At 42.7% G+C, this 12717-nt stretch overlaps 2 long non-coding RNA genes across 24 annotated transcripts in view; one reads left to right on the forward strand and one right to left on the reverse strand.

Annotated features, from left to right (window-relative positions):
* Window positions 1-1123: 1123 nt before the first annotated feature.
* LOC148773389 (uncharacterized) lies at window positions 1124-7764 on the reverse strand. 2 transcript variants are annotated; one of them, XR_016036755.1, is made up of 3 exons: window positions 7571-7764; window positions 4567-4737; window positions 1124-1541 (listed from the first exon to the last, which is right to left on the reverse strand). It is a non-coding gene; the product is annotated as an uncharacterized LOC148773389 (long non-coding RNA). The 2 variants fall into 2 exon arrangements; XR_016036756.1 differs by lacking the exon at window positions 7571-7764 and adding an exon at window positions 5663-5776 and having other exon boundaries at window positions 4567-4706.
* Window positions 5786-12717, forward strand: part of LOC129564600 (uncharacterized) — a 32000-nt gene continuing 25068 nt past the window's right edge. For 19 of the 22 annotated variants that reach the window (XR_016036738.1, XR_016036735.1, XR_016036741.1 and 16 more), the window contains exons 1-5: window positions 5940-6078; window positions 8639-8757; window positions 8879-9079; window positions 9409-9498; window positions 11133-11269. This is a non-coding gene — a long non-coding RNA (uncharacterized LOC129564600). Of the gene's footprint in view, window positions 6079-8638; window positions 8758-8878; window positions 9080-9408; window positions 9499-9614; window positions 9837-11132; window positions 11270-12019; window positions 12704-12717 lie in introns of those variants that run through there. The other 3 variants (XR_016036753.1, XR_016036754.1, XR_016036742.1) reach the window with 3 other exon arrangements.

Raw genomic sequence — 12717 nt, forward strand, 5'->3', positions numbered from 1 at the left:
TGAATCTAGAGCTGCCAGTGAGCATACCCAGCCTTCCTTGGAGCAAATTACAAAAAGGATGGTGACCAATTAAGGTCACAGGGTGGTGTTCTTTCTTTTTCCTCAAAAAATTTGAGCACTGTTTTGTTTTGTTTTTTTTTTTCACTTTCAAGCACACATGTTGGACAGATAAATCCCACCATGTTAGCTTGGCATGATGAAAAGTACATCCCAGTTCAATGCCCAGTAAAATGGAATTGGTCCTTATTCCCTTCTTGATATTTCATCAAACTTTCTCTTTAATCATGTGCATTGATTATCCATACTCTAAGGAGCATTAAGTATGTGTGTGTGTGTGTGTGTGTGTGTGTATGTGTTTGTGCACCCAACAAAAAGCAAAGGTAAAGAAAATTCTAGACACATGGAGAAGAAATCATTGTGTTCCATCAGAACAATGCTAAGTGTGTTCAGAGCTTAATGAAAATGGTCTTTATAACCAGAAAAACATAAGATAGGCAGCAGACATAGAAAATTAAGCTCAGTTCTAGTAATGAGGCTAAACCTTGTCAGTTCATATTTTAGAAAAAGTCTTTGTGGCAAAATGTACATATAACAGGAGCCTACAACCTTGATAGTATATTAAAAAGCAGAGACATTACTTTGCCAACAAAGGTCCGTCTAGTCAAGGCTATGGTTTTTCCCGTGGTCATGTATGGATGTGAGAGTTGGACTGTGAAGAAAGCTGATCGCCGAAGAATTGATGCTTTTGAACTGTGGTGCTGGAGACGACTCTTGAGAGTCCCTTGGACTGCAAGGAGATCCAACCAGTCCATTCTAGAGGAGATCAATCCTGGGTGTTCATTGGAAGGACTGATGCTAAAGCTGAAACTGCAGTACTTTGGCCACCTCATGCGATGAGTTGACTCACTGGAAAAGACTCTGATGCTGGGAAAGGTTGGGGGCAGGAGGAGAAGGGGACGACGGAGAATGAGATGGCTGGATGGCATCACCGACTCTGTGGACATGAGTTTGAGTGAACTCCGGATGTTGGTGATGGACAGGGAGGCTTGGCGTGCTGTGATTCATGGGGTCGCGGAGAGTCGGACACGACTGAGCGACTGAACTGTACTGAACTGATGCAGATTTTAATGATATAGAAACATTAGTTAACAGAGTTAAAACTTGTTGATACAGGAAGTGCTATAGGTTTGAATGTTTGTGTCCCCTCAGAATTTATATGTTGAAATCCTAACTCCTAAGGTGATGGGGGTCTTGGGTTGATTAGGTCCTGAGGGCAGAACTCTAATGAATGGGCTTAATGCTGTTATAAGAGACTTCAGAGAGCTTCTTCCACCATGTGGAGATACAGTGCAAAACGGGTGATCTGGAGGAGGGCCTTTTCCTGACCATGTTTGCAACATGATCTCGGACTTCCAGCTTCCAGAACTACAAGAAACATATTTCTGTTGTTTATAAGCCATGTGGTTTTTGGTATTTTTCTTACAGCAGCACGAATGGAATAAGACAGGAAATGATGCCTCGGACAGGAATGAAAATGGTTTCTGTTAAAAATGAAAAGCCAGAGATTAAGTTAGTTATTTACATCAAAGGAAAGCTCAAAAAAGAACAGGCAAGGGGATTTCAAAATGAATAAAACCCCATTATTTGGCCACAACTCACTTTTTGTTTAGAGATTTAAAACAAGAAAAATCTGGGCAATTTCCTGGCAGTCCAGTAGTTGGTACTCTGTGCTTTCACTGCCTAGGGCATTGGTTCAATCCCTGGTCGGGGAACTCAGATCCCACAAGCTGTACTGCCAAAACAATGGCAACAAATCTATCCTCATAGTTTTGGAGGACAGAAGTCCAAAATTAGTATTACTGGGCTAAAATTAAGATATCACCTGGGCTGCATCCCTTCTGGAGGGTTTAGGGGAGGACAAGTTTCCTTGCCTATTCCAGCTTCAAGAGGCTGACTGCATTCCTAGGCTTGTGGCCCCTTCTGGCTCATGGATTGAGGCTTGTGGCCTCCATCTTCAAAGCCAGCACGGTAGCAACTTCCAAACTTTTTCTCACTTCTATCCTTGCATCTGTCGTAACATCTCTTTCTCTCATCCTTTTGCCTCCTTCTTTCCCTTGAAATGACACTTTTTTACAAAAAATTGTGGTAAAATATACATGATAGAATTCAGTTTTAACCAGTTTCAAGTATACAGTTCAGTAGCCTTACTTACATTCACAATGTTGTATAAGCGTTACCACTATGTATTTCTAGAACTTTCTTAGCATCTCGAATAGAAACTCTGTACTGATTAAACAATAACTCCCCATTTTCTTCTTCCCCCAGTCCTTGGTAACCTCTCTTATTCTTTCTGTCTCTGAGTTTACCTATTCTAGATACCTCCTGTAAGTCGAATCATACAGTACTTGTCCTTTTGGGTCAGGATTATTTCACATAGCATAATGTTTTCAAGGTTCATCCATGTTGCAGCATATATCAGAATTTTATTCCAATTTAAGGCTGAGTAATATTCCACTGTATGTGTATATCAGATTTTTAAAAATCCATTGATCTTACTGATGGACACTTGGGTTGCCCCCACCTTCTGGCTATTGTGAATAATGCTGCTATGAACTTTGGTGTGTAAGTATCTGTTTGAGTCCCTGCTTTCAGTTCTTTTGGGAATATGCCTAGAAGTGGAACTGTTAGATAATATAGTAATTCTGTGTTTACTTACTTGAGAACCCAGCATCCTGCTTTCTGCACAGGCTGCACCATTTTACATTCCCACCAACAGTGTACAAGTGTCCTAGTTTCTGTATAACCTTGCCAACACTTGTTAGTTTCCATTAAGAAAAAAATCCATACCATTAGATGTGAAGTGGTTTCTCATTGTGGTTTTGATTTGCATTTCCCTAGTGACTAGTGTTGAGCATCTTTTCATGTGTTTATTGTCCATTTGTTTATCTTTTTTGGAGAAATGTGTATTCAAGTCCTTTCTCCATTTTTGCATTGTGTTGTTAGTGTTTTCTGTTCCTGGGTTACAAAACTTCTATATATCCTAGATATAAATCTGTTGTCAGATATTTGATTTAAAAATATCTTCTCCCATTCTGTACATTGTCATTTCACTCTCCTGATAGCGTGCTTTGATTCAGAAAAGTTTGTGATTTTGATGAAGCTCAATTTATGTTTTCTTTTGTTTCCTCATACTTTTGCTGTTGTATCCAAGAAATAACTGCCAAGTCTAGTGTCATGAACGTTCCTCCAGTGTTTTCTTAGAGTTTTATAGTTTTAGCTCTTATGTTTAGGTCTTAGATCCATTTTGAATTCACTTTAAAATATGGTATAAAGTAAGGGTGTAACTTCCTTTTTATGCATATGGATGTCCACCTTCCCCTGCACCATTTGTTGAGAAGACTTTTCTTTTCCCATTGAATAGGGTTGTCAGTGAAGCTCTTCTGTTGAGTTCTTATATTGAATCACTATGTTGTCTACCTGAAACTAATATTATATGTCCACATTTTATCCGTATAAAACCCCCAAAACAAGAAAGTATGCCTCAGGTGATGAATAGGATGCAGCTACAAGATAATGAGACTTTATTAAAGACATATGAAATCTGTAAAACTATCAAAACTATGAAAATATCAAGTTGCTCATATTTATACAAAGTCTAACATTTATTGAGCTGTTACTGTGCCTAGCACTGTTCAAAGGGATTTCATCTATTAATTAAATCTCAAAGTAACAACCCATCGGGAACAAGACAAGGATGCCTGTTTTCGCCACTCCTGTTCAATCTAGTATGGGAATTTCACTACACGGTAGGCATCAAGCTAATGGTACAGAAAGAGAACGCTTCACTGACAACTCCATCTACAGTAATCCCTGACCCAGTGTTCTGCTCTATTTATGTGATTATTTTCTTCAAAACACTCATCCCCATATGAAATTGCTCTGCTTATTCATTTATCTACTCATTGCCAGTTTTCCCAAACTAAAATGAAACTCCAGGGATCTTGCCATGGACCACACTTGGGAAAATGTTGACCAAACTGCTGACATTTGTGTAGCATTAATTTAATGCCTACCATGCAGAGTTCTCGGAGAAGGCAATGGCAAGCCACTCCAGTACTCTTGCCTAGAAAATCCCATGGATGGAGGAGCCTGGTGGGCTGCAGTCCATGGGGTCGCTAAGGGTCGGACACGACTGAGCGACTTCACTTTCAATTTTCACTTTCACACATTGGAGAAGGAAATGGCAACCCACTCCAGTGTTCTTGCCTGGAGAATCCCAGGGACGGGGCAGCCTGGTGGGCTGCCGTCTATGGGGTCACACAGAGTCGGACACGACTGAAATGACTTAGCAGCAGCAGCAGCAGCATGCAGAGTTCTATGATTTCTGGGATCTCCGTTAATGTAATTACTCCAAAATGCATTGGTCCTTCCCTCCCACATACAGTCACAGACTGTTTTCCCACATGGACACATACCTAAACTCCACAATACTCCTGGGTGGTCAGAAGCATTGGGTACTGTTATCCTGTTGTATAGAAGACAATGGAGGGAAGGGTGGTGACTTACCTGGAGTGTCCCGATGATGGGGCCCTATCTCTTCACTCTTGCTCCGGGAACCTGTCTAGCAGACTCAACATCACAGCTGGTTCTTGTCTACTGAATCCTGTTTCTGGGGCTCAGTGTCCACATCCTTCTGTGATGTCCCACTTTAAGGAAGAATACGGAGATAAGACAGCCCTTGGAACAGAGAGGAAAGTGAGAGGAGCGGAAAGTACATGAAACGCAGGGAAAAGGGTTGGGGACTCTCTGCCTGTCCCCTCTCAGTTCCCTGGAAGCTGTGCAATGATGTTTCCCCAGCTCCATCACACAGCCCCCTCCACACGCAGCCCCCTCCACACACTGTGAAACTATTTTGTAAAGAGTAAAAAATGTCTTTAAATGGTTTGTTTTCATTGATATCAACTCTTTTTGGGAAATGCATACGTTTTCAAGGGGCTTCCCTGGTGGCTCAGAGATTAAAGGACCTGGGTTCGATCCCTGGGTCTGGAAGATCCCCTGCAGAAGGAAATGGCAAGCCACTCCAGTATTCCTGCCTGGAGAATCCCATGGACAGAGGAGCCTGCTGGGCTACAGTCCGTGGGGTCGCAAAGAGTCGGACACGATTGAGCGACCTCACTTTCACTTTCACTTATGTATTCAAAGCAGTTCCAAATGCTGTTGACCACAAGTCTGCATTATTTTTATTCAGCCATCACTTCCCTCAACAGTGTAGGTTGACTGGTCCACACTGTGGAGGGGTCCCTCCCAGAGAGCAGGGTATTCACCCTCCATTACCCCACCCCTGCCCAGGCTTCTCAGACTTTCTCCCACCACCTGTCACCCTTTGTCCACAACACTGGACACAGCCTTTGAGACCCCGCTCCTATGCCCCATTGGTCTCTCAAGTCACCTTCCCCCTTGCCTTGTGCTCCTTTTTGCCCGCCCACCACCCACTGCCAAGGTACGGCCGACAGTGTTTCACCTTATGCAGGTCCCGGAGTACATGTGTCTATAGTCTTTTACAACTATCAGTTTTTTTCAGATAGAATTAAGAACCATTCTACACAGACATTCACAGGCTGCCTTTTAAGAAAGGGTATTGCTTTTTTTGCTTCTAGTTGACCTTGTTTGTCGAGTTTGACGATGGTGATACGTTGGTGCCACCTCGTGACAGAAACCTGAACTGCAGCTCGAAAAACCTCAGCGGAGCAGAGGCAGAAGGGAGGGAGGGGCTGCGGCTCACAGAGACCTGGAAGAGCTTTCTGGAAGCCTGAGTGGGGAGTGCGGACAGATTGCCATGGTACGAGGATATTGATGGCCTATAGACAGAAAGTGGGAGAAGGAAATGGCAACCCACTCCAGTGTTCTTGCCTGGAGAATCCCAGGGACGGGGGAGCCTGGTGGGCTGCCGTCTAAGCGGTCGCACAGAGTCGGACACGGACACGACTGAAGCGACTTAGGAGCAGCAGCAGCAGCAGCAGACAGAAAGTGAAGACTCCGTCTACCTTAAAGAGAAAGGTCGATGTGAGTAGAAGTAAGGTAAGGTATTATTTTCATTTCTATTTTACTGGTCCATAAATTGAAAAATTAATGGAACAATAGAAAATAGTGATATAACCCCAATTATAATTAGAAATTTAGACCATAACAAAAGCAGCATTACAAATCAGTGGAGATATGATGGAGCATTAAGAAGTGGTTTTGAGATAACTAGATAACCATCAGGTTAAAAAGATAAAAAGGGATCCATTTCTATATCTTATAGCAGGATACATTCCAAAAAGGTTCTGAATGAAATATGAAAGGAATGTCCATACAAGTATTAGAAGAAAAATAAAAGAAATGTTCATACAAGTATTGGAAGAAAACAGAGGGGAATTCTATGATCTGGAAGCAGAGGAAATTTTCCTAAGTATACATCAATATCCAGGAGCGTTAAGGAAGAAGGTGGACATAAGAATGACAACTCTGCATGGCAAAAATACACTAGCCAATTAAAGACACTGGGGAAAACATTTGCAGCTAACATCTTTACCAAAGCATTACTATCCCTCCAATATAAACACTTATCAATATAAAAGCATGGGAAAACCCTATCAAAGTTAACAGAAAAAAATAGATTGTCTTTAAACCTATGAAAAGTCTCTGGCTTGTTTTAATTAAGTTAAAGTGAAGTGGCTCAGTCGTGTCCGACTCTTTGCAACCCCATGGACTGTGGCCTACCAGGCTCCTCCGTCCGTGGGATTCTCCAGGCAAGAGTACTGGAGCGGGTTGCCGTTTCCTTCTCCAGGAGATCTTCCCAACCCAGGGATCGAAGCCGGGTCTCCCGCATTGCAGGCAGAGGCTTTACCATCTGAGCCACTAGGGAAGCTCTGTTTTAATTAAGAGAGATGCAATTAACAGTACAGTAAAATACTGTTTTTTTTACTCTTAGATTAGCAATGATCCAGATGTTTGTCAACACAGTGGGTGAGGATGTGGAAAACCATGTCCTTTTGCACCCTGCTCACAGGGATGCAAAATGGTGCGCTCACTGTTGTAGGCTTAATGGTCTGCAAAGATAGCAGGTTCTAACTCCTGGAACCTCTAAACATTGCCTTATATGGAAAAGGGTGTTTGTAGAGATAATTGAATTAAGGATCTTAAAATTGGGAGATTACTTTAGATTTTCCACAAGGGCTCTAAAGGCAAACCCAAGTGTCTTTATAAGAGAGGAGTAGAGGGACAGTTGACACAGAGAGAAGAGAAGGCAGTGTGGCCAAGGATGCAGATGCTGGAGTGATGGAGCCACACACTAAGGAATGCTGGTAGCCAACCAAAGCTGAAAGAGGCAAGGAGGCTCCCTTATAGTCCCAGAAAGAAGTTAAGTCTGCCAACACCTTGATTTTGGCCCACTGAAACTATTTTTGGACTTCTAGCCTCCGGAACTCTGAAATAATATTTCTGTTGTTTAAGGACACTAAGTTTGTAGTAATTTATTTTAGTAGTCATAGGAAACAAACGCACTCAAATGGTGGGGAATTTTACATACCTTTACCCTTTGACTCACAGGTCTTGTATAGGAATTCAGTTCAGTTCAGTTCAGTTCAGTCGCTCAGTCGTGTCCGACTCTCCGCGACCCCATGAATCACAGCACGCCAGGCCTCCCTGTCCATCACCAACTCCCGGAGTACACTCAAACTCATGTCCACAGAGTCGGTGATGCCATCCAGCCATCTCATTCTCCGTCGTCCCCTTCTCCTCCCGCCCCCAACCTTTCCCAGCATCAGAGTCTTTTCCAGTGAGTCAACTCGTCTCATGAGGTGGCCAAAGTATTGGAGTTTCAGCTTTAGCATCAGTCCCTCCAATGAACATCCAGGATTGATCTCCTTTAGAATGGACTATATCCTGATGATATATTGGCAGTGACAGAAAAAGATTTTAGATATAATAAAAATACAGATATGGATATTCACTCTGGCACTGTTTGAACAGCAAAAGAATGGCAGCAACTTAAATTTCATCAGTTATGTGATGGATGAATAAAGTACCAAATAACCACACAAAGGTGTACACTAAGTAAGGTATAAAGAATGATGAAAATTTCCACATAGGCTATGGAAGGATCTCCAGAATCAAGGTCTATATGGGTGTATTGTTTACTTACATTTTGAAAAAGTTGCAGGATATAAAATTAATACCCAGAAATCCCTTGCATTCCTATACACTAACAATGAGAAAACAGAAAGAGAAATTAAGGAAACAATGCCATTCACCATTGTGATGAAAAGAATAAAATACTTAGGCATAAATCTACCTAAAGAAACAAAAGACCTACAAAGAAACAAAAGGCGAAGGTGGGATGATTTGAGAGCATAGCATTGAAACATGCATATTACCATATGTGAAATAGACCACCAGTCCAAGTTCGATGCCTGAAACAGGGCACTCAAAGCTGGTATTCTGGGACAACCCAGAGGGAGGGGGATGGGGATTCGGGATGGGGGACACATGTCCACCTGTGGCTGATTCTTGTCAAAGTATGGCAAAACCCACCACAATATTGTAAAGTAATTAACCTCCAATTAAAATAAATAATTTTTTAACTAAAAAAATGTAGATGGATGGAACCTGTGTCCCCTGAATTGGAAGGCTGATTCTTAACCACTGGACCACCAGGGAAATCCCTACACTTCTGTTTCTTCTCCAAGGTGCAGCTAACATCTCTGGATATTACAGGTAAAACAAATATAGAACTCTGAAAGGTAGAAAGAAAAAAGAGAGTATCTTGGGACTTGGGGACCCAAGGTATGACATGCATTGAATTCCTTTGGTTTTATTTCTGTCTCGTCTGTCCTAGGTGGGGTGCTGGAAGAGCAAGTGACTCACAGATGTCAACAGGAAAAAGCAAGAATTGCTCCAGACACAGGACCAGAAAAGAAAGAAAGCTTTTAGACAATAACTGCCCTAACATCACAGAGTTAAACACATCTGTGCCCTCACCATGGCAGCAAAGACTGAGTGGGAAATGTGGATTCCACGCTCACTGGATTGTAACCAGGTACCCCTCCCCCACTCTTTGGGATGGTATCAGAGAAGACCCCATGGGAAAGAGGGACTGTCATCCCCACCTGGTGGAAATGAGCACCCACCTTACTGCCCTGCACAGTGTCGAGGGAGGCCACATAGACAGCAGTAAGGAAGTGTCTTTCCCTACCTTCCAGGGTGGTATCAGTGGAAGGCTGGTGGGAGTGAAATTCTACTTTACCCAAGCAGTAGTAACGAGGCACCACTTCCCTTCCACTCCCATCCCTGTCCCTCCCCATGTTAATAAAGATTGAGTGGGAAGCCTGGACTTTTATCTTCTTTGCCATCTGTCTCTGTGGTTAGGAATGCATGCTTGGAGGCATTAACATCCATGGAGAGGATCCTGATACCTCACCAGCAAGGTTGTGGTGAGGAGTAAATTCAGCCAACAAGGTGAGAAACCTATCCCTTGGCCAAGTTTTTTTTTTTAAGCTTCATGAATATTAGCTGTCTGTCCCCCACAGATCGCAGAACTCATGTAGCTTCTTTATCTGCGCCTCCTCAACTAGGGCCTTTAACCTGGATGCAGGTCAGAATCACCAGCACTGAAACACGTACATTACCATATGTGAAATAGATCACCAGTCCAAGTTTGATGCATGAAACAGGGCACTCAAAGCCAGCTCACTGGGACAACCCTGAGGGATAGGATGGGAAGGGAGGTCAATGTATGGCAAAAACCACTACGATATTGTAAAGTAATTAGCCTCCGATTAAAATAAATAAAAAAAGAATCACCTTGGGAATCCTTTCCTAAACCCTCCCTCACCTCACATTTTCTTGTTGGTGGAAATAGGACTTCTGTATCCAAGGCCATTGAAGTTATTCCGCTGTAATAACATGGGCATCAGAAAATGGATATGCTGATTTGGCATCAACAGTGTATTCCCGTGTCCATTGCCCCTTCATTGCTCCAACACCATCTATTACCATCCTATGTCTTTGTGGTGAATCTGATTGCTCATTTCCCCAGACCTGGCCTATAGGAAGGGTCATCTAAGATGGCTGATCTGAAGAGGGAAGGTCTTTCATTCTGCTGAGAAGGGACATAGTGGTGGCTCAGACAGTAAAGAAATCTGCGTTCAGTGCGAGAGACCTGGGTTCGATCCCTGGGTCAGGAAGATCCCCTGAGACGGGCATGGCTACCCACTCCAATTTTCTTGCCTGGACAAGCCCGTGAACAGAGGTGCCTTGGTGGGCTTACAATCCATGGGGTCGCAAAGAGTCGGACATGACTAAGCGACTAAGCACACATAGTGCCCGCCCGGGCACACACTTACAGCCTGGCGGTTACCATAGAAACGTGACGTCAGCAAGGCGACCTTGACGACTTTTTAATGGAGACAAAAGCGCCCGCTGGCGGCGAGGAGAGCACGTTTCGCCTTCAGTTGTTGGGAACTGAGTTGGGAGGGTGAGGACCTACGGTGGGCGCTGGACCCCCCTGGGGTGTGGGAGACAAGGGATCCGCATTCAAGCCGCCGCTTTCCCGCCTTGGGGCTCGGTGCCCCGCTGTCTCGTAGGTAAAGCGTGGGGTCCCGCCCGGCCCCAGTGAGTGCGGTGTCCTGCTCCAGGGGTGTCGTGGAGCCACTATCCTCCTAAAGGCAGGAGCGCGGGAGGTGAGACAGGTAGCGACTCTCTCTGGCCTCAGCTTTACCCCTCTGTAAAATGAGGCTAAGAATGCTTTCCCCACAGGATCGCTGAGAACGTTCAGTGATAACACATGAGTAAGCCGATGGCCCTCTGGTTATTGTGGGATCATGAACGTCTTTATGACTTCAGGCCACTTTTTATACCGTTTCCACTTTGTTGTTAAGGGCCAGATGAGGAAAGGAGAAGAAAAAGTCCGTGGTGGGAAACTCGTTGTAACATCTGGTTGTTAGGATCACTACCCAATGGTTTCAATGTCCTTGTCACTAAGACAGTACCTAGCACGGCGCGTGGCGCACCGTTAGGCCAGTAAACCATGGGGAGTGCTGGATGTGTCTCTCCCTGTGCAGCCCTCATGCCTGTGGCCTTGCTCATATCAGGTGTCTGAAGGAGACCGCTTCTGAGGAGCAGTGTCCTGCTGGCTGATGGAGCTTCTACTTCTACTCCGTTCAAGGGCAGCGGTCCTCAGGAGACCCCAACACTTCACATCTTCAGTTGGATATGAGGCCTGACTCAAGTGAGTTCCTAGATCTGATAAAAGCATGTTGTGAAATAGCTCCTGTAAGCTTCTAGCCTAGAAATAGAGACGCCACTTTGATCTCATCATGGGAAAGAGATTTAGCAAGTGGAATATCATTCCATCAGGTGCTAGCTTCATGCATAGTAGTAGTCCTGAGGCCCATCTGAGAGAAGACTTTTTTTTCTTTTTGGTTGAGAAAAGCAGTGAATTGTCCAGTTGATGAAGGAACTTACTTAGTCTTAAACAAGCATTTGTAATAAATATACCAAATAGTTTTCACTGTACAAATAATAATCATTTCCCATGAATCTCTCAGATGAATGTGGAAATATACAGTTGTTAGCTCTACTAGCAATTTAAGATTGTAATCTAGATTGTTCTCTGCTGACCATGTTTTTTTGTTGCATCATATATTGAAATTTTTCAAAAAGGCAGAAAATTTTCAAGTGTTAGTGTATTTATTTATTGTTTGGCTACACCTCATGGCAGGTGGGAATCTTAGTTCCCCAACCAAGAATCAAAACCATGCCCTCCACAGTGGAAGTGCAGTCTTAACCACTGGACCACCAGTGAAGTCCAAGTGTTAGTCTAAAATGTCAATTTTGCAACTTCATATGTAAAAATTATCATCGTAGAGTTTACTCTCTCATAATGATACTCAGCCTCATTCTCCAAAAGAACCAGTTACTCTTAAATACCATTATGATTATTTTCCTAGAATATAATATTTTTATTTCTGTATTTCAGATAGAAATGGATATCAGCTTTCACTAAATACTTGGATACATTTCATTGCAAATGATTGTTTCTCTTTTGGTTATATGTTGTGTGGACCAATTTGATAAAATATGGAGTGAACCTGTAAATACTATAAGAGCCTAATTGTGGGAATCTTTCAACTGATTAATTGTATCAGAGAATTTTAAATATATAGATATATTCCAAATATTTTATTGAGGTATGGTTAACATACAATATAATGTACATATTTAAAGTATATGCTTTGATGTTTAGATATAGGTATGCACCTGTGAATCCAAAACTACAGTCCAGATAATGAACATATCCGTCACCTTAAAAAGCATCCTAGTGCTCCTTTGTGATCTACCCACCTCTCTCTCTGCATCACCCCACTCCTTTCCCAGATAACTAGTGACCTTCTGTCACTATAGATTAGTTTTCTTTTCCTATAATTTTGTATGAATGGAATCATACAATGTATATTTTTTGTCTTCTTTCCTTCGACCTAATTATTTCTGAATTTATCCTTCTGTTACACATACAAATACTTCTTTCTTTTTAATGTTGACTAATATTCCATTATACGACTATACCACAATTTGTTTTATCCATTGATCTGTTAATGGGTATTTGAGTGGTTTCCAATTTGGGACTCTGCTAAATAAAGCTGCTACTAACATTTGTATATTAGTCTTTGTATAGAC

Source organism: Moschus berezovskii, chromosome X, assembly GCF_049115385.1.
Source record: "Moschus berezovskii isolate FMDL1 chromosome X, NW_MosBer_1.0, whole genome shotgun sequence".
NCBI lineage: Eukaryota > Metazoa > Chordata > Mammalia > Artiodactyla > Moschidae > Moschus > Moschus berezovskii.